Source organism: Nerophis lumbriciformis, linkage group LG27 (genome assembly GCF_033978685.3).
Source record: "Nerophis lumbriciformis linkage group LG27, RoL_Nlum_v2.1, whole genome shotgun sequence".
Classification (NCBI taxonomy): domain Eukaryota; kingdom Metazoa; phylum Chordata; class Actinopteri; order Syngnathiformes; family Syngnathidae; genus Nerophis; species Nerophis lumbriciformis.
In genome coordinates, this window is record NC_084574.2 from 12,928,431 (window position 1) to 12,949,443 (window position 21,013).

The window sequence follows — 21,013 nt, forward strand, 5'->3', positions numbered from 1 at the left end:
TGCTCTTATTTGGAACATCCCACAGGTGAACAGGCTAATTGGGAACAGGTGGGTGCCATGATTGGGTATAAAAGCAGCTTCCATGAAATGCTCAGTCATTCACAAACAAGGATGGGGCGAGGGTCACCACTTTGTCAACAAATGCGTGAGCAAATTGTCAAACAGATTAAGAACAACATTTCTCAACCAGCTATTTTTATAATCGATTTTAATCGATTAGTTGTATCAGCCCTAATATATATATATATATATATATATATATATATATATATATATATATATATATATATATATATATATATATATATATATATATATATATATATATACATAATGGCAACAAATTCAATATAAAGAGGCCGACACATGATTTTAAATAATCATGCCACCATGATATAGGGTGAATCATTATTCATCTAATATGATGTAGAGATCAGTGAATATTAATAGGATTAATTAATAGGACTATCATCAGTGGGTAATAGGAATCATACATATGTTCAACATGTCGTGGGGGTTAAGTCTCCCCTTGTCTTTAAAACTTTCTGACACCTCTGTTTCTAACTTTAATCGAGGGTCTTTGAACGCACCACAGTTATGTGCAAATAGATGCAAAAGAGAAACTTGTACATAACTTTCTCCTAGGCTGCCACACATAGATGTATTATATATTTTTAACCTTCTTCTGTCACCTTTCCTTGTTGTTGCTTGTCTGAATGCTTAAAGGGGAACATTATCACAATTTCAGAAGGGTTAAAACCATTAAAAATCAGTTCCCAGTGGCTTATTATATTTTTCGAAGTTTTTTTCAAAATTTTACCCATCACGCAATATCCCTAAAAAAAGCTTCAAAGTGCCTGATTTTAACCATCGTTATATACACCCGTCCATTTTCCTGTGACGTCACATAGTGAAGCCAACACAAACAAACATGGCGGAAAGAACAGCAAGCTATAGCGACATTAGCTCGGATTCAGACTCGGATTTCAGCGGCTTAAGCGATTCAACAAATTACGAATGTATTGAAACGGATGGTTGTAGTGTGGAGGCAGGTAGCGAAAATGAAATTGAAGAAGAAACTGAAGCTATTGAGCCATATCGGTTTGAACCGTATGCAAGCGAAACCGACGAAAACAACACGACAGCCAGCGACACGGGAGAAAGCGAGGACGAATTCGGCGATCGCCTTCTAACCAACGATTGGTATGTGTTTGTTTGGTATTAAAGGAAACTAACAACTATGAACTAGGTTTACAGCATATGAAATACATTTGGCAACAACATGCACTTTGAGAGTGCAGACAGCCCAATTTACATCAATTAATATATTCTGTAGACATACCCTCATCCGCTATCTTTTCCTGAAAGCTGATCTGTCCAGTTTTGGAGTTGATGTCAGCAAGCCAGGGAAGCTAGGGTCGATATTCTTCTCTTGATCATCTTCGGTGGCATAAGGGACGGTGTGAGCCAAGACATCCAGGGGGTTTAGCTCGCTCGTGTGCGGGAACAAACTGCCGCCATTTCTTGCCATGCTACCGAGGTCCTTTGTCCCTGAATAGCTCACACACTCCGGCAGATTCAAGAGGGGTCTGGCGGCAGATTTCTTTGACTTTATCGTTGGAAATGCATCTGCTTTGAGTGTCGCAGGATATCCACACATTCTTGCCACCTCTGTCGTAGCATAGCTTTCGTCGGTAAAGTGTGCGGAACAAACGTCCAATTTCTTGCCACTTTCGCATCTTTGGGCCACTGGTGCAACTTGAATCCGTCCCTGTTCGTGTTGTTACACCCTCCGACAACACACCGACGAGGCATGATGTCTCCAAGGTACGGAAAACAGTCGAAAAAACGGAAAATAACAGAGCTGATTTGACTCGGTGTTTGAGAAAATGGCGGATTGCTTCCCGATGTGACGTCATGTTGTGACGTCATCGCTCCGAGAGCGAATATTAGAAAGGCGTTTAATTCGCCAAAATTCACCCATTTAGAGTTCGGAAATCGGTTAAAAAAATACATGGTCTTTGTTCTGCAACATCAAGGTATATATTGACGCTTACATAGGTCTGGTGATAATGTTCCCCTTTAAGGTCGGTAACTTTGTTTTCCTTCGTATGTTCTTTATTGCTGAAGGCTTCTTTTCTCTTCCAGAAACTTCCACTGATGCCAAAGGAAGACGTGGCGAAGGGGCCACCTTTATCACGACCACCTCCCACAGCAAATGTGGGGGGAGTGTATTACTCACGCAGACAAAGTGTGGAGAAAATTAATATAAGTGAGTCATAAATACAATTATGTCAAAATGTACATTTGGCTTCTAATGGAAAGTACATGTGATTGTATTGTATAGAAGGAAATACTGCTAGACGAGATTGTAGTGATTAATTCAAAGTCTATTTATGGATAGATATTTTTGTAATTGATGCCCTTATTATTGTTGGCCATGTGCTACAATATTGAATATCAACATTTCACGCAGCATTAATAAGTAAACATATCACACAATCATGTTATCTTTGTTCACTTTAATAATAAATAGTGTTAATATTTCATTGTAATTTAGTCGCATGATGTGGACCCATACGCTATGAAACATGTCATTACTTTGTTTTTAGTTCTGTAAGCCGGTTTATTTAGCATTTGTCTAAAAATATTCTATACTTATTATAGCGTACATGCATTACTCTCAAGCACTGTATTTCTAGATGAATCATGTTCACAGCATGTAAATAGAAAGTCATGTGTGTACTGTATATACTTGTACTTTAACCTATGTTTTGTTGTTGAATAGAATATGATGTACATGTTAGCTCGGCATCACACTGAGAATGTGAGCTTTTGCAATATATATATACACGTGTAAAGTACCCGGAAGGTCGTCACAATCCAAATGTACAGTAGAAATATTAACGGTGTATTTTTACAATGCAGTTTCCTGATGTTCAATGTAAAATGTACTCGGTGAAATAAAGTCCAATGGGGTTTGCTAAAAGATTCATATTTTGTTTTTAATAATTCATTTTAAAATGTCAATGCCATTTTTTTATGCACTGTCGCCCTCTGCTGGCCAGACACGCATACAAAAACCCTGCAAAATTCACCTTGTACTTTGTGCACTTTTTCTAAGGGACTAACTCAGGGGTCTGCAACCCAAAATGTTGAAAGAGCCATATTGGACCAAATATACAAAAAACTAATTTGTCTGGAGCCTCCAAAAAATAAAAGTATTTTTTAAGTGTTTTAATGAAGACAACACATGATGTAATTGTCCATATTAGCTATATTAGCTTACTATCAAATGACTTTAAAAGTGCTATGATGAAGGAAACACATGATGTAAGGGGCTATATTAGCCTACTATCAAAATTACTTTAAAAGTGTTATGATGAAGGCAACACATGATGTGTCTATTATAGTTATATTAGCCTACTATCAAAATGACTTTAAAAGTCTTATATAAGTGTTATAATGAAGGCAACACGTGATGTAAGTGTCTATATTAGCTATATTAGCTTACTATCAAAATGACTTTAAAAGTGTTATGATGAAGGCAACACATGATGTAAGTGCCTATATTAGTTAAATTGGCCTACTATCAAAATGACTTCAAAAGTGTTATGATGAAGGCAACACATGATGTAAGTGTCTATATTAGTTATATTAGCCTACTATCAAAATGACTTTAAAAGTCTTATATAAGTGTTATAATGAAGACAACACATGATGTGTCTATATTAGTTGTATTAGCCTACTATCAAAATGACTTTAAAAGTCTTATATAAGTGTTATAATGAAGGCAACACGTGATGTAAGTGTCTATATTAGCTATATTAGCTTACTATCAAAATGACTTTAAAAGTGTTATGATGAAGGCAACACATGATGTAAGTGTCTATATTAGTTAAATTGGCCTACTATCAAAATGACTTCAAAAGTGTTATGATGAAGGCAACACATGATGTAAGTGTCTATATTAGTTATATTAGCCTACTATCAAAATGACTTTAAAAGTCTTATATAAGTGTTATAATGAAGACAACACATGATGTGTCTATATTAGTTGTATTAGCCTACTATCAAAATGACTTTAAAAGTCTTATATAAGTGTTATAATGAAGGCAACACGTGATGTAAGTGTCTATATTAGCTATATTAGCTTACTATCAAAATGACTTTAAAAGTGTTATGATGAAGGCAACACATGATGTAAGTGTCTATATTAGTTAAATTGGCCTACTATCAAAATGACTTTAAAAGTGTTATGATGAAGGCAACACATGATGTATTGTCTATATTAGTTATATTAGCCTACTATCAAAATGACTTTAAAAGTCTTATATAAGTGTTATAATGAAAACAACACATGATGTGTCTATATTAGTTGAATTAGCCTACTATCAAAATGACTTTAAAAGTCTTATATAAGTGTTATAATGAAGGCAACACATGATGTGTCTATATTATCTATACTAGCCTACTATCAAAATTACTTTAAAAGTCTTATATAAGTGATCCATTAAAACAAACAACTTCTGGGAAAACTGGAACAAACTAAAACAAAAACATGAGGATCTACCCATCCAAAATGGAGATGTGTGGGTAAACCACTTCTCCAATCTCTTTAGCCCGATACAAAAAAAACAATAGCAAAAACACATACAAGATAAACTACAAAGCCTAGAGTCAACAATAAAAGACTACCAGAACCCACTACACTAAACGATTACTATACATGAACAACAGGACAAAATAAAATCACTTAAAACCAAGAAGGCCTGCGGTGCAGACTGTATCCTAAATGAAATGATAAAATTCACAGACTCCAAATTCCAATTGGCTATGCTAAAACTAACATGGTCCTTAGCTCTGGGATCTTCCCCAATTTTTGGAACCAAGGACTGATAACCATACTTGCCAACCCTCCCGGATTTTCCGGGAGACTCCAGAAATTCAGCGCCTCTCCCGAAAACCTCCCGGGACAAATTTTCTCCCGAAAATCTCCCGAAATTCATGCGGACTCAGGTCCATGAGGACCTGAGTCCGCTAACCCACAATATAACCAGGATACCTGCCTAATCACGTTATAACTGTAGAATGATGGAGGGCGAGTTCTTGGTTTCTTATGTGGGTTTATTGTTAGGCAGTTTCATTAACGTCCTCCCAGCGCGGTAACAACACACAACAACAGCAGTCATGTTTTTGTATACCGTAAAGCAGTTCGTCTGCCGTAAACAGCAATGTTGTGACACTCTTAAACAGGACAATACTGCCATCTAGTGCATTTGATGAAAGCACTTTTGTGCGTGCCACACATCAATGCATCATCAGAGTTCAGCATGGTTAGAAAAATAGTGACAGAGAATAGAACAAGGATGGACAATTCAACCCTTAACTCAACAATGAGTAGATGAGTGTTATGTGTGTGTATATGTGTAAACAAATGAACACAGAAATTCAAGTATTTATTTTATATATATATATATATATATATATATATATATATATATATATATATAATAAAATTAATATATATATATATATATATATATATATATATTATAAGTATTTATTTTTTTATATATATATAAATATATATATATATATATATATATAATAAAATGAATATATATATATATATTAATTTTATTATATATATATATTTATATATATATATACATATATATATATATATATATATATATATATATATATATATATGTACATATAATAAAATAAATATATATATATACATATGTATATATATATATATATATATATATATAGCTAGAATTCACTGAACGTCAAGTATTTGTTATATATATATATATGAAATACTTGACTTGGTGAATTCTAGCTGTAAATATACTCCTCCCCTTTTAGCCACGCCCCCTCCCACCCCGACCACGCCCACCCCCCGAAATCTGAGGTCTCAAGGTTGGCAAGTATGCTAATAACACCGCTTCACAAGAGTGGAGACAAATTTGACCCCAATAATTACCGTGGGATGTGTGTCAACAGCAACCTCGGTCAAATCTTCTGTATGATCATCGACCACAGACTTATACATTTCCTCACAAACAATAATGCCCTGAGCAAATCACAAGTAGGCTTCCTACCAAATCACCGGACAACAGACCACATTTTCTCTCTCAGCACCCTAATTGACAACCAAATTAACAAAAACAAAAGCAAATTATACTCCTGCTTTGTTGACTTGCAAAAAGCATTCAACTCAATCTGGCATGAAGGTCTGCTGTACAAACTGTTAGAAAGTGAAATTGGAGGGAAAACATATGACATCATAAAGTCAATGGACATCACAACAAATGTGCTGTCAAGATTGGGGGAAAACATACAGACTTCTTCCCTCAAAGCCATGCGGTTAGACAGGGGTGCAGTTTGAGTCCAACCCTCTTCAACAAGTACATCAATGAATTCGCAAAAACATTGGAGCAAGCTACATCACCTGGCATCCCTCTAGTAGTCAAATGCCTGTTTGCAGACCATCTGGTGCTGCTGTCTCCAACAAAAGAAGGGCTACAGCAGCATCTTGATCTTCTACAAAAATTCTCCAAAACCTGGGCATTGACAGTCAATATAAATAAGACAAAAGTTCTGATACTCCAAAAAAGGCCCAGCCTCCAGTACCACAAACACAAATTGATCCTAGATACAATTGCCCTAGAACACACAAAAAACTAAACCTATCTCGGCCTAAACATCAGTGCCACAGGGAACATCAACCAAGCTGTGAACGACCAGAGGGATAAGGTAAGAAGGGCTTTATATGCTATTAAAAAGGAACATAAAACTAGACATTCCAATTCAAATCTGGCTCAAAATATTAGACTCCGTCATAGAACCCATCTCCCTGTATGGTTGCGAGGTCTGGCACCCACTTGCTAACCAAGCTTTTGCAAAATGGGACAAACACCAAAATTGAGACTCAACATGCAGAATTTTGCAAATCCATTCTCCGCACCCAACGGAAAACCCCAAATAATGCATGCAGAGCAGAATTAGGAAGATAAGCCACTAATAATCAAAATCCAAAAGACAGCATTTAGATTGTATAACCACTTAAAAGAAAGTGACCGAGACACGCTCCATAACAAAGCCCTTACCTACAGAGAGACCCTAGAGCAGGCCTGGGCAATTATTTTGACTCGGGGGCCACATTTAGAGATGTCTGGGGCCGGTCTATCTATTTTTAGGAACACCAATACAAAACCTCACAATAATGTCTGACTGAATGCTAAAACGTTATGACAGACCGCCTTAAAAACATAATGGAATTTTAAATTTTTCTATGAACGATAAAACACTGAATATTGACAAAATATGAATGTCACACCCCCTTTCGATCGACATAGTTTACAATCAAGTGAAACTCAACAAAAATGCAACAAACAGTAAAATATGAACGCGAAGGGTACAAAATAAACCCACCTACAATCTGATATATCTGATATTTGCTGAATTTCCCCCAGGGATCAATAAAGTACTTTCTATTCTATATATCACTAAGCTTTAGAACTTTGTTGTGAAAATCTCCTTCCGCGTCTGTGGAAACGCTTCCCGCCCACACTACTTGGTGCCTCGTCTGAGCTGCTGTGACAGAGATTACCATAGTAACTAATTAGATGACCATGGTAACTAATTAGATGACCATAGTAACGAATTAGATGACCATAATAACTGGTATATCATCCATAAGCGCAGATTCCAACCATTGAAATACTTTGTATAGTTGAAGACTTGCGGTCATTAGAAAACATGACTGCACATCATAATGGCAGCTACACTTTCCATCTTAAAGATCTAAAAAAATTATTTGGGAATGTCCGGCGAGCCAGATTGAAAAGCTCAACGGGCCGCATGTGGCTCCCGGGCCTTAATTTGCCCAGGTCTGCCCAAGAGAGATGCCCGCTCAACCAGCTGGTTCTGGGACTCCGCTCACTAACACAAGCAGAGCCACCAGGGAGAAACCACACTGGACTAAACCAAATAAGAAAACTGACACATTGGAAAGAATCAACTCAAAACCAGAGCAAATTGGAATGCTAGTTGGCCCTAAACAGAGAATACACAGTGGCAGAATACCTGAGCACTGTGGCTGACCCAAAACTAAGGAGATCCTTGACTATGTACAGACTCAGTGACCATGCAGAAAGGCCGCCAGAGGCAGACCCGGCTCCCAAGAGAAGACAGACTGTGCATTCAACGTGCACAAGGTGAGGTGGAAACTGAGCTGCACTTTCTTACAACCTGCCCACTGTACCAAGACATCAGAGACATATACTTCCCACAAATTGCAAATACACAAAGAGAGTTTGAAAACATGACAATAAACAAAAAAAACCTCCCATACCTGCTGGGGGAAGCAAAGCAACGTGCAAACACAGCAGCAAGATTTGTGAGCAGTTGTGACAAGAAAAGGACATCCAATGGAATACAACCACCATAAAGACTATCAAGCATATGAGTATTCCTGCACTATTTGTACTATATGGATATCTTTACTTTCATGTATACATACATGCATCTATATTGGAAGGTATTGCACAATTCTCTAGTTTATTAAGTCTGATACATTTTAATTGTTTTGATTGCGTTTCCCATGTCAATAAAGCCCCTTTGAATTGAATTGAATTGAATTGATGTGCATGCAATGCCTCAATGTCTCCAGCAGAGGGGGCTCGGATGTCAAGCAACCAGCAGGTTAGAAGTTACATTGGATAAACTACATTTGTGCCAAAATAAATCATTATTTTTCAAATACTGCATAAAAGAACGTCCCTTTTTTAAACTCACCTTACAGTATTTGGATTTTAATAAATGATATTATCTGCAATACAGAATCTGATTGGGAAAAAAAAGAATCCAGTTAAAAGTGAAGTGTTTTGTTCTTTCTTTTACAAACACATTCTTGCCAAATGCGTTCATAGTTGGACTGATGAGCACCTTTGAAAGCAACATACTGTACAGTATTTATACACAAATAAATAAATAGTGGTCTGGTCTGTTGCATGCTTTGGAATAAAACAATTAGTGTTATGAGTGGAGCAGCCATGCAGGTGTGTTGCATACATCAAAGGGAACAGAACACCTCCAGCATTTTATAGCCCATGCATGTTTTATGTCAAGATCAATAGAATTTCTTGAAATACATCCTTTTTTCTTTTCTTTGTGTTCACATCCACTTTCGTATCCTCATTAAGGATGAGGTAAGCTGTTGTTTGGCTGTTTTTACACGATTCAAATCAGAAACTTGAACAATTCTACATTTTCATTTCCATCACAAATTGCCATTAAATCAATCACATCTGAGGTATAAATTGTATAGTGAATCCAAATGCTAAATCCAATCTAAATGTAAATTCCAAATCCAAATATATTTTCATTTTAGATATAAATGTTATATCTAAATCTAAATGTTAAATATAATTATTAAATGTTAAATCTAAATGTTACATCCAACTGTTAAATACAAATATCAAATCTAAATCTAACATTCAAAATCTAAATGTCAAATCTAACTGTTAAATGTATAATCTTAATGTTAAATTTTGAATATAAATGTTACATCTAAATCTAAATGTTTTGCCTGTTTTGTTAAACAGTCATTTTGAAAGTCGTGTATTGATCGGGATGCACGATATTATCGGCAATTATGACGTCACATTGATAATTACGATAATTAAAAATAACCGATAAAATAAAGGCTTATCATCTCTGTGTTTGTCGTTGGTCTCTCTGTTGTGGCTTGTTCTGCTGCTTGGCTCCTCAACACCTTGCCTGCCCTACGGTAAATTAAACGTGGAAGGTAAAAGACGACCTTCAACACATGAAAATCTGATAAGTCCAATTAAAATTTACAAATGTGATAAGTCACATTAAAATTCACAAATTTAAAGCTGCCAGTGCTGCTAAAACGAGACCTAGTGTTAATAGCGCCGACCGCAGCAAACGTAAAGCCACAGGACTGACGAGAAAGTGTTTGATATGACAGAAGGCAGTTTGCAAGAAAATACCTTGGCGCGAAAAAACTGGACGACAAAATGCGTAATTGTTTATATTTAACTACATGGTTCATCTGGAGGCACAGGCAACTGCTAGGTAACCTTTGCGATTTCTTAGTGGAAAACAATGCACTTTATTATTTAAACCCTGATTTCTTTATGTTCTGCAATTGAATGTTGCCTTCCGAAAGGGCAGGCTCGTGTTGTTCTATTTTATTAGTTTATTACAGTCAGGGAAAAGTATACATTTATTCATTTTATTTTTGTCAACCAACAAGAGACCACTTGTTACTTTGTTGTTGCTAATGGCAATGTTAAGTTAAGTTAAAGTGCCAATGATTGTCACACACACACTAGGTGTGGTGAAATTTGTCCCCTGCATTTGACCCATCCCCTTGTTCACCCCCTGGGAGGTGAGGGGAGCAGTGAGCAGCAGCGGTGCCGCGCCCGGGAATCATTTTTGGTGATTTAACCCCCAATTCCAACCCTTGATGATGAGTGTCAAGCAGGGAGGTAATGGCTCCCATTTGTATAGTCTTTGGTATGACTCGGCCGGGGTTTGAACTCACGACCTACCGATCTCAGGGCGGATCGGTAGGTTGTGAGTTCAAACCCCGGCCGAGCCATACAATGCAGAATCTTATTGGCTTAGTTTCTATTTTCTCATTTATTTACGTTGTGGTACGAATGCTAGTGTGTGTGTGACAATCATTGGTACTTTAACTTTAATTTGTATTAATACCTTAACTATAGTAGGAAGTGTATTTGTTATTTAAATTAAGAAATATCAGTTGACATGATCCTATTCCTTACAGTAGATTTGTGTCTTAATTTTGGACAAAAGTGTGAACTGTTTAATTTCTTCTCACAAATGATTGTGTAAATATATATTATATTAGTTATCGTTATTGTTTGTAAAGGTCCGGAAATGATTGGTTAGTATAAATGATCTATGTTTTATGTTTACATGGTTGCAAGCAGACACAACAATGGAGGTTTTCTACTCCCGGCTGAGACAGAGCAGCTCGTCCGTGACAGCCTGAGGCCAAAGTCTGTGTTTGCTTTTCTTTACTGCAATTCTTCTTCATTCCCGCCTTTAGCTATCGCTTCTGCTGCAGGCCTCGTCTGCACACACCACGTCTTGGCAAAGACTTTGTGTGCGTTCATCCTCCAGCCAGAACTTTAACCGGTCATAACCTCTGATGTATTAAACCAGTGGTTCTTAACCTTGTTGGAGGTACCGAACCCCATAAAATGTTGTTGTTTTTGTCAAATTCAAGACAAAGTTATATGTTTTTGGTAACACTTTAGTATGGGGAACATATTCTAAATAACAAAGACTTAATTTAGAGTTTTTTTGGACACTAGGGGGAACATATTCTAAGTAACAAAGACTTAATTTAGAGTTATTTGGTGGGCATACTTGCCAACCCTCCCGAATTTTCCGGGAGACTCCCGAAATTCAGCGCCTCTCCCGAAAACCTCCCAGGACAAATATTCTCCCGAAAATCTCCCGATTTTCAGCCGGAGCTGGAGGCCACGCCCCCTCCAGCTCCATGCGGACCTGAGTGAGGACAGCCTTTTTTCACGACGGGATGACAACGGGGTGACAAAAACTAAATCATCCAGACAAGAGATAAATTGTATTACTATGTTTATCTTACCTAAAAATAAATTTATTTATTACCGTATTTTCCGCACTATTAGCCGCATCTAAAAACCACAAATTTACTCAAAAGCTGACAGTGCGGCTTATAACCCGGTGCGCTTTATATATGGATTAATATTAAGATTCATTTTCATGAAGTTTAGGTCTCGCAACTACGGTAAACAGCCGCCATCTTTTTTCCCCGTAGAAGAGGAAGTGCTTCTTCTTCTACGCCAAGCAACCGCCAAGGTAAGCACCCGCCCCCATAGAAGAGGAAGCGCTTCTTCTTCTACTGTAAGCAACCACCCGCCCCCGTAGAAGAAGAAGAAGCGCGCGGATATTACGTTTCATTTCCTTTGTGTGTTTACATCTGTAAAGACAACAAAATGGCTCCTACTAAGCGACAGGTTTCCGGTTCATGAAAAGACGCAATCTCTCCATCCGCACACGGACTACTATTTCACAGCAACTGCCTAAAGACTTTCAAGAAAAGCTGGCTACTTTCCGTGCATATTGTAAAAACAAGATAGCTGAAAAAAAGATCCGGCCAGAGAACATTATCAACATGGACGAGGTTCCACTGACTTTTGATATTCCTGTGAACCGCACTGTGGATACAACGGGCGCACGTACGGTGAATATTCGCACCACAGGGAATGAGAAGTCATCCTTCACTGTGGTTCTAGCTTGCCATGCTAATGGCCAGAAACTTCCACCCATGGTGATATTCAAAAGGAAGACCTTGCCAAAAGAGACCTTTCCAGCCGGCGTCATCATAAAAGCTAACTCGAAGGGATGGATGGATGAAGAAAAGATGAGCGAGTGGTTAAGGGAAGTTTACGCGAAGAGGCCGGGTGGCTTTTTTCACGCAGCTCCGTCCATGTTGATATACGACTCCATGCGCGCCCACATCACGCTGGTTTTTAATATATTATTAAAGTTTGACTGACCTATCTGACTGTTTTTTTGACATTCCCTGTAGCGCAGTTAGATGCGGCTTATAACACGGGGCGGCTTATAGGTGGACAAAGTTTTGAAATATGCCGTTCACTGAAGGCGCGGCTTATAACACGGGGCGGCTTATGGTGCGGAAAATACGGTAATAAACAAAAAAAAAAACTAAATAAATTTTTACTATATTTTGCTAAAAACATCAAAATGTATTGTATTTTTATTTGTATTTTTTCTGACTCCTTATTGCATCCAGGCATTAGAATTATACATCAAAATAAACATATTTGAAATAATTAATTTTAAATTATAATAATTCATTTAAAATGACCATATTTAATTATTAAAATAATTGCTTGTTTATCAACAACTTTAGCATTTTATTCATTACATTTTGAAGCTCTCAGAAGCCAAGTTATGTTATATTCCTTAAGATTTATTTATGCAAGTTTGAAATATCAATTATCTAAACACAGTTTTGTTTGCATATTTTCAGGATGTATATATATATATATATATATATATATATATATACACATATATATATATATATATATATATATATATATATATATATATATATATATATATATATATACACATATATATGTATAAAATACTTGACTTGGTGAATTCTAGCTGTCAATATACTCCTCCCCTCTTAACCAAGGTCTCAATGTTGGCAAGTATGTTGGTGGGGGTTAGTGTTAGAGGGTTAGGGCCAGGGTTAGAGGGTTAGGGTTATAATAAGGCCATGCCGAATAAGGCATTAATAAGTACTTAATAATGACTAGTTAAGAGCCAATATGTTACTAATTTGCATGTTAATAAGCAACTAATTAATGGTGAATATGTTCCCCATACTAAAGTGTTACCATGTTTTTTTACTGGTGCACAAAATGAACCGTGCATGAACATCACCTTGTTCAAAGAACAAAACCAACACAGTGCATAAACTCACAACAAATGACACACCTGCAAATCAGTCTGACTTCTGCTGTTGTCGTATCCGTAATACGCCGATAGGGAGAACTTTTTATTTACACGATGAGTCGGGTGTGTTTTGACCTCCGCCGAACCCATAGGGTTCGATCGAACCCCGGTTAAGAACCAATGTATTAAACAAAACAAAAAAATGTATGTGGTGAATATTAGGTGTTTTGGGATGATTTGTGCATTTATATAACGTATTTTGTATTGTGTAATGCAGGCCTGGGCAATTATTTTGACTCTGGGGGCCAAATTTAGAGAAAAAAGTGCGTCTGGGGGCCGGTATATCGGATTTTTAGGAACACTAATACAAAACCTCACAATAATGTCTGATTGAATGCTAAAAACATTATGACAGACCGCCATTAAAAAAACGTGTTATTTATTTTTTACTGCAGGAGACCCCCAGAATGTACATGAAAATAAAGAATGTGGGATTTATAATATTAACTATGAACGATAAAACACTGAATATTGACAACATATGAATGCCACACCCCCTCTCGATCGACATATTTTACAATCAAGCGAAACACAACAAAAATGCAACAAACACAGCGAAATATGAACGTGAAGGGTATAAAAAAAAACCACCTACAATCTGATATAGCTGATATATCACTAAGCTTGAGAACTTTGTTGTAAAAATCTCCTTCTGCGTCTGTCCCTGACACCAGCATTTCAGGCTCGCTCTGGAAACACTCTGTGGAAACGCTCCCCATCCACACTGCGTGGTGCCTCGTCTGAGCTGCTGTGACTTAGATTACCATAGTAACTAATTCAATTACCATAGTAACTAACTCGATTACCATAGTAACTAGTATATCATGCAAAAGCGCAGATTCCAACCAATGAAATACTTTCTATAGTTGAAGACTTACGGTCATTAAAAAACATCACTGCACATCATAATGGCAGCTACAGATTCCATCTTAAAGATCTAAAAAAAATATGTGGGAATGTCCCGCGGGCCAGATTGAAAACTTACTTGTCCACGTCTGGACAAGTAATATAACAATATGAGCAATGAAATGAAGACATTGTACCAAAGAAATATTGAAGTAAATAGGGAATGTTTTCATATACTTGTATGACAGGAATGTTAAAGTATTATTTAAAACACTGCCTACAGACCAGGGATGTTCAAATAAACAGTTTTGGGGGCCACATTTCCAGAAAGCTAAGGACCGGGGGGGGATAGTCCTTATTTGTATATTCTAGAGCAGTGTTTTGCCGTGAGATACAGTCTTGTGTGCCTTGGGAGATGATGTAATTTTACCTATTTGGGTTAAAAATATTTTTTGCAAACCAGTAATTATAATCCGCAAATAATGTGCCGTTGTTGAGTGTCTGTACTATCTGGAGCTCGGCTGAGTAACCGTGTAATCTTCTTCCATATCAGTAGGTGGCAGCAGGTAGTTAATTGCTTTGTAGATGTCGGGAACAACAACAATGGTTTGTCGTGATCACAATATGCAGACGACAGCGGGAGGCAGTGTGCAGATAAAAAGGTGTCTAATGCTTAAAAAAATAAATAAACAAAAGGTGAGTGGCCCTAAGAAAATACATTGAAGCTTAGAGAAGGCTATGCAGAACGAAAATAAAACTGAACTGGCTACAAAGTAAACAAAAACAGAATGCTGGACGACAGCAAAGACTTACAGCGTGTGGAGCAGAGACGACGTCCACAAAGTACATTCGAATATGACATGACAATCAACAATATCCACACAAAGAAGGACAAAAACAACTTAAATAGTCAAAGCAGGTGTGGGGAATAGCGCTCAAAGGAAGACATGAAACTGCTACAGGAAAAAAACCAACAAAACAGGAAAAGCCACCAAAATAGGAGCGCAAGACAAGAACTAAAACACTACACACAGGAAGACACAAACAAACTCAAAATACGTTGGGGCGTGATGCGACAGGTGGTGACAGTACACCTACTTTGAGACAAGAGCTATAGTGGTGCATGGTTGGTTATGGTTTAAAGTCATATTTCATTTCATTTCATTTTTATTTATCTCCTTCATTGATGTGCATCTTTGATCGATAGACAATTATACCTCAATTATACCTCAATTATACATTTACACACCAATGCCCGAGAAGGAGCAGGATGAAGAAAAATCGTATATTTTCCTGCCCTCTTCAACATAATACGTAGTCTTACTTAATGGATATCATATACACCAACAATTACATCCAAATATAATGAAAAAAAAAAAAAAAAAAAACACAAAAAAAGACAACAAGTGCAAAACTTCATGAAGTACAAACCGAACAAAACAAAAAGTTATATATATATATATATATATATATATATATATATATATATATATATATATATATATATATATATATATATATATATATATGTATGTGTGGGAAAAAAATCACAAGACTACGTCATCTCTACAGGCCTGTTTCATGAGGGGTTCCCTCAATCATCAGGAGATTTTAATGGGAGAATTCACATACCATGGTTTATATAGGGCACAGAGTGGGTGGGTACAGGCTGGCGTAGGGGCGTGGTGATTGGCTCATGTGTTACCTAGGAGGTGTTTCCGTCTGTGGCGGCATGCTGATACAATTTCGCTGCGCTTGTTGAGGGATGACAGGTCTGGACGGTAAATAATAAACAGTTTCTCCTTCAAGCATAGGTTGCATCTTTTATTACCACTATTGTAAGGTGTGCTGGATGCAAGAATTTGCCATGTTATTGAATATTCAACATTATTGTCTCTGAGGTCCCAAATGTGTTTGCTGAGTTCTGTGGTATTCCGCAGGTTTTGGTTCCTGAAAGAAGCCTTGTGATTGTTCCATCTGGTTTTAAACTCTCCCTCGGTTAATCCTACATATGTGTCGGATGTGTTAATGTCCTTGCGTGTTACCTTAGATTGGTAAACAACTGATGTTTGTAAGCACCCACCGTTGAGAGGGCAATCAGGTTTCTTGCGGAAGTTGCAGCCTTTGTTGGTTTTGGGGTCGCTCTGTCCGGGGGCCGACGGCTCATTTGCAATTGTTTTGTTGTGGTTTGAGATAATTTGTCGTATATTGTTCATACAGCTATAGCTCAATTTAATGTTGTTCTTGTTGAATACTTTTCTTAGGGTGTTGCCTTTGGGGAAGTGTTTGTCAATCAGACTGAGGAATTTGTGGCCAATGTTAGTTGAGACGTTTTTGCTGTATGGGGGGTTGTACCAGATGATGTTGTTTCGTTTTCTGTTCTTTTTTGGTTGGTTTCCTGGCGTGGGTTCATAGGTGAGGGTGAAATTGTATCCGCTTCCATCAAGGGCTTTTTGGTACGGGGGGGTTGCTTGGTCAAATTCAGCTTTGCAACCCCCCCGTACCAAAAAGCCCTTGATGGAAGCGTTTATTGTTTCTTATACATTTCCATGATCAGAAAGGAGCAGATGGAAGAATACTATTCTTATATTTATCTGCCCCCTTTTTAACACAAATTATTTTAGATGACTTTATCACTTTTCCCTCCCCCAACACCCGAACTCCAAAATACAACGTTGAAACAACATGTTTTTTGACGTTTATTCAATGTTGGGTGTTTGACAACGTTTATTCAATGTTGGGTGTTCTGATGTTGATTTGACCATTGAAGTTTGGGTCTTTTTCAACCAATATTGTACAAAACCCAAAACCAGTGAAGTTGTCACGTTGTGTAAATGGTAAATAAAAACAGAATACAATGATTTGCAAATTCTTTTCAACCTATATTCAATTGAATAGACTGCAAAGACAAGACACTTAACGTTCGAACTGAAAAACTTTATTTTTTGCAAATATTAGCTCATTTGGAATTTGATGCCTGCAACATGTTTCAAAAAAGCTGGCACAAGTGGCAAAAAAGACTGAGAAAGTTGAGGAATGCTCATCAAACACTTATTTGGAACATCCCACAGGTGAGCAGGTGGGTGCCATGATTGGGTATAAAAGCGGCTTCCAGGAAATGCTCAGTCATTCACAAACAAGGATGGGGCGAGGGTCACCACTTTGTGAACAAATGAGCAAATTGTTTAAGAACATTACTCAACCAGCTATTGCAAGGAATTTAGGTATTTTTCCATCTACGGTCCGTAATATCATCTAAAGGTTCAGAGAATCTGGAGAAATCACTGCATGTTAGCCGAAAACCAACGTTGAATGCCCGTGACCTAAAGGATATCACCACATGGGCTCAGGAACACTTCAGAAAACCACTGTCAGTACCTACAGTTTGTCGCTACATCTGTAAGTGTAAGTTCAACATCTACTATGCAAAGCCAAAGCCATTTATCAACAACACCCAGAAACGCTTCGCTGGGCCCGAGCTCATCTAAGATGCACTGATGCAAAGTGGAAAAGTGTTCTGTGGTCTGACGAGTCCACATTTCAAATTATTTTTGGAAACTGTGGACGTTGTGTCCTCCGTAACAAAGAGGAAAAGAACCATCCGGACTGTTCTAGGCGCAAAGTTGAAAAGCCAGCATCTGGGATGGTATGGGGGTGTATTAGTGGCCAAGGCATGGGTAACTTACACATCTGTGAAGGCGCCATTAATGCTGAAAGGTACATACAGGTTTTGGAGCAACATATGTTGCCATCCAAGCAAGGTTTTTTTCATGGACGCCCCTGCTTATTTCAGCAAGACAATGCCAAGCCACAATCTGCATGTGTTACAACAGCGTGGCTTTGTAGTAAAAAAGTGCGGGTACTAGACTGGCCTGTCTGTAGTCCAGACCTGTCTCCCATTGAAAATGTGTGGCACATTATGAAGCCTAAAATACGACAACGGAGACCCCCGGACTGTTGAACAACTTAAGCTGTACATCAAGCAAGAATGGGAAACGTTTACTGAGTGTTAAAAGGAAAGGCCATGTAACACAGTGGTAAAAATGCCCCTGTGCCAACTTTTTTGCAATGTGTTGCTGCCATTAAATTCTAAGTTAATGAATATTTGCAAAAACATTTAGTTTCTCAGTTTGAACATTAAATATCTTGTCTTTGCAGTCTATTCAATTGAATATAAGTTGAAAAGGATTTGCAAATCATTGTATTCTCTTTTTATTTACCATTTACACAACGTGCCAACTTCACTGGTTTTATACAACACAAATACAACATTGGAACAACAAGCTTTTTGACAACGTTTAATCAATGTTGGGTTCTGACGTTGAGTTGACCGTGAATGTTGGTTCTTTTCCAGCCAATATTTTACAACACAAATACAACATTGAAACAACATGCTTTTTGACAATTTTTATTCAATGTTGGGTGTTCTGATGTTGATTTGACCGTTGAATTTTGGTAATTTCCCGACCAACAACATGGACATCAATGTTGTCTCAATTTACAAATACAACTACTTTTCAACGTTGTTTCAAAGTCAGTTTTAAAGGACATGTATGTATAATCAACGTTGTATCAATGTCTTGCAACAGCTAGGGAGGGCTTAAGATGGAACCTTAGAACTAAAGAAGTAGAACAACTGACTGCATCTGAAGTAAACAAGCTACAGCAACACCTGAGTTACATAAATCACATTACGAAACTTCCAAAAAAGAGAGGGCTTTAAAGGTTGAAAAACACTCCCTCAAGTTATTGAGGCAGTGTTTTTCAACCTTTTTTGACCCAAGGCACATTTTTTTCATTGAAAAAATGCAGTGGGACACTATCCCATCCTCGTGGCCATTGTTGTGTGCCAAACTTGTCACTTATTAGTTCACTTATTAGCAAATCTAAGCTTTATAATACAAACCCGTTTCCATATGAGTTGGGAAATTGTGTTAGATGTAAATATAAACGGAATACAATGATTTACAAATCATTTTCAACCCACATTCCTATGTTGTTCCAGACCACAGCAAACGTTACCCAGCTCGTAAAGATTGTAATAAATCTATTAAAGGGTAACATTATCACAATTTCAGAAGGGTTAAAACCATTAAAAATCAGTTCCCAGTGGCTTATTTTATTTTTCGAAGTTTTTTTCAAAATTTTACCCATCACGCAATATCCCTAAAAAAAGCTTCAAAGTGCCTGATTTTAACCATTGTTAAATACACCCGTCCATTTTCCTGTGACGTCACACAGTGATGCCAACACAAACAAACATGGCGCATAGAACAGCAAGCTATAGCGACATTAGCTCGGATTCAGACTTGGATTTCAGCGGCTTAAGCGATTCAACAGATTACGCATGTATTGAAACGGATGGTTGTAGTGTGGAGGCAGGTAGCGAAAACGAAATTGAAGAAGAAACTGAAGCTATTGAGCCATATCGGTTTGAACCGTATGCAAGCGAAACCGACGAAAACGACACGACAGCCAGCGACACGGGAGAAAGCGAGGACGAATTCGGCGATCGCCTTCTAACCAACGATTGGTATGTGTTTGTTTGGCATTAAAGGAAACTAACAACTATGAACTAGGTTTACAGCATATGAAATACATTTGGCAACAACATGCACTTTGAGAGTGCAGACAGCCCAGTTTTCATCAATTAATATATTCTGTAGACATACCCTCATCCGCTATCTTTTCCTGAAAGCTGATCTGTCCAGTTTTGGAGTTGATGTCAGCAGGCCAGGGAAGCTAGGGTCGATATTCTTCTCTTGATCATCTTCGGTGGCATAAGGGACGGTGTGAGTCAAGACATCCAGGGGGTTTAGCTCGCTCGTCTGCGGGAACAAACTGCCGCCATTGCTTGCCGTGCTACCGAGGTCCTTTGTCCCTGAATTGCTCACACACTCCGGCAGATTCAATGGGGGTCTGGCGGCAGATTTCTTTGACTTTATCGTTGGAAATGCATCTGCTTTGAGTGTCGCAGGATATCCACACATTCTTGCCATCTCGGTCGTAGCATAGCTTTCGTCGGTAAAGTGTGCGGAACAAACGTCCAATTTCTTGCCACTTTCGCATCTTTGGGCCACTGGTGCAACTTGAATCCGTCCCTGTTCGTGTTGTTACACCCTCCGACAACACACCGACGAGGCATGATGTCTCCAAGGTACGGAAAACACTCGAAAAAACGGAAAATAACAGAGCTGATTTGACTCGGTGTTTGTAATGTGTTTGAGAAAATGGCGGATTGCTTCCCGAGAGCGAATAATAGAAAGGCGTTTAATTTGCCAAAATTCACCCATTTGAGTTCGGAAATCGGTTAAAAAAAATATATGGTAATTTTTCTGCAACATCAAGGTATATATTGACGCTTACATAGGTCTGGTGATAATGTTCCCCTTTAAAAGAAGACAGCCTGCCGTTTCCTTTAACTTGGACACACACGTCTATATTCTGAGCCAGTCATTTCCAGAACTTCTCATCTGTGAGAAGCCTTCATTTTACTAATGATTTCTAATGTTGCAAAAATGTGTAGAATAAAAATTTAAATACAACATTTCTGTCA

At 37.7% G+C, this 21,013-nt stretch overlaps 1 protein-coding gene and 1 long non-coding RNA gene across 3 annotated transcripts in view; one reads left to right on the plus strand and one right to left on the minus strand.

Moving 5' to 3' along the window:
• The window catches only part of LOC133570146 (voltage-dependent calcium channel gamma-5 subunit), a 46,192-nt gene extending 43,544 nt beyond the window's left edge, over window positions 1-2,648 (plus strand). The window contains exon 7 of the mRNA XM_061922854.2: window positions 2,149-2,648. The gene's annotated coding sequence lies outside the window, so the exon portion shown is untranslated. The remainder of the gene's footprint in view (window positions 1-2,148) is intronic.
• The window catches only part of LOC133570149 (uncharacterized), a 165,528-nt gene that overhangs the window by 9,862 nt on the left and 134,653 nt on the right, over window positions 1-21,013 (minus strand). The gene's annotated exons all lie outside the window — the stretch shown is intronic.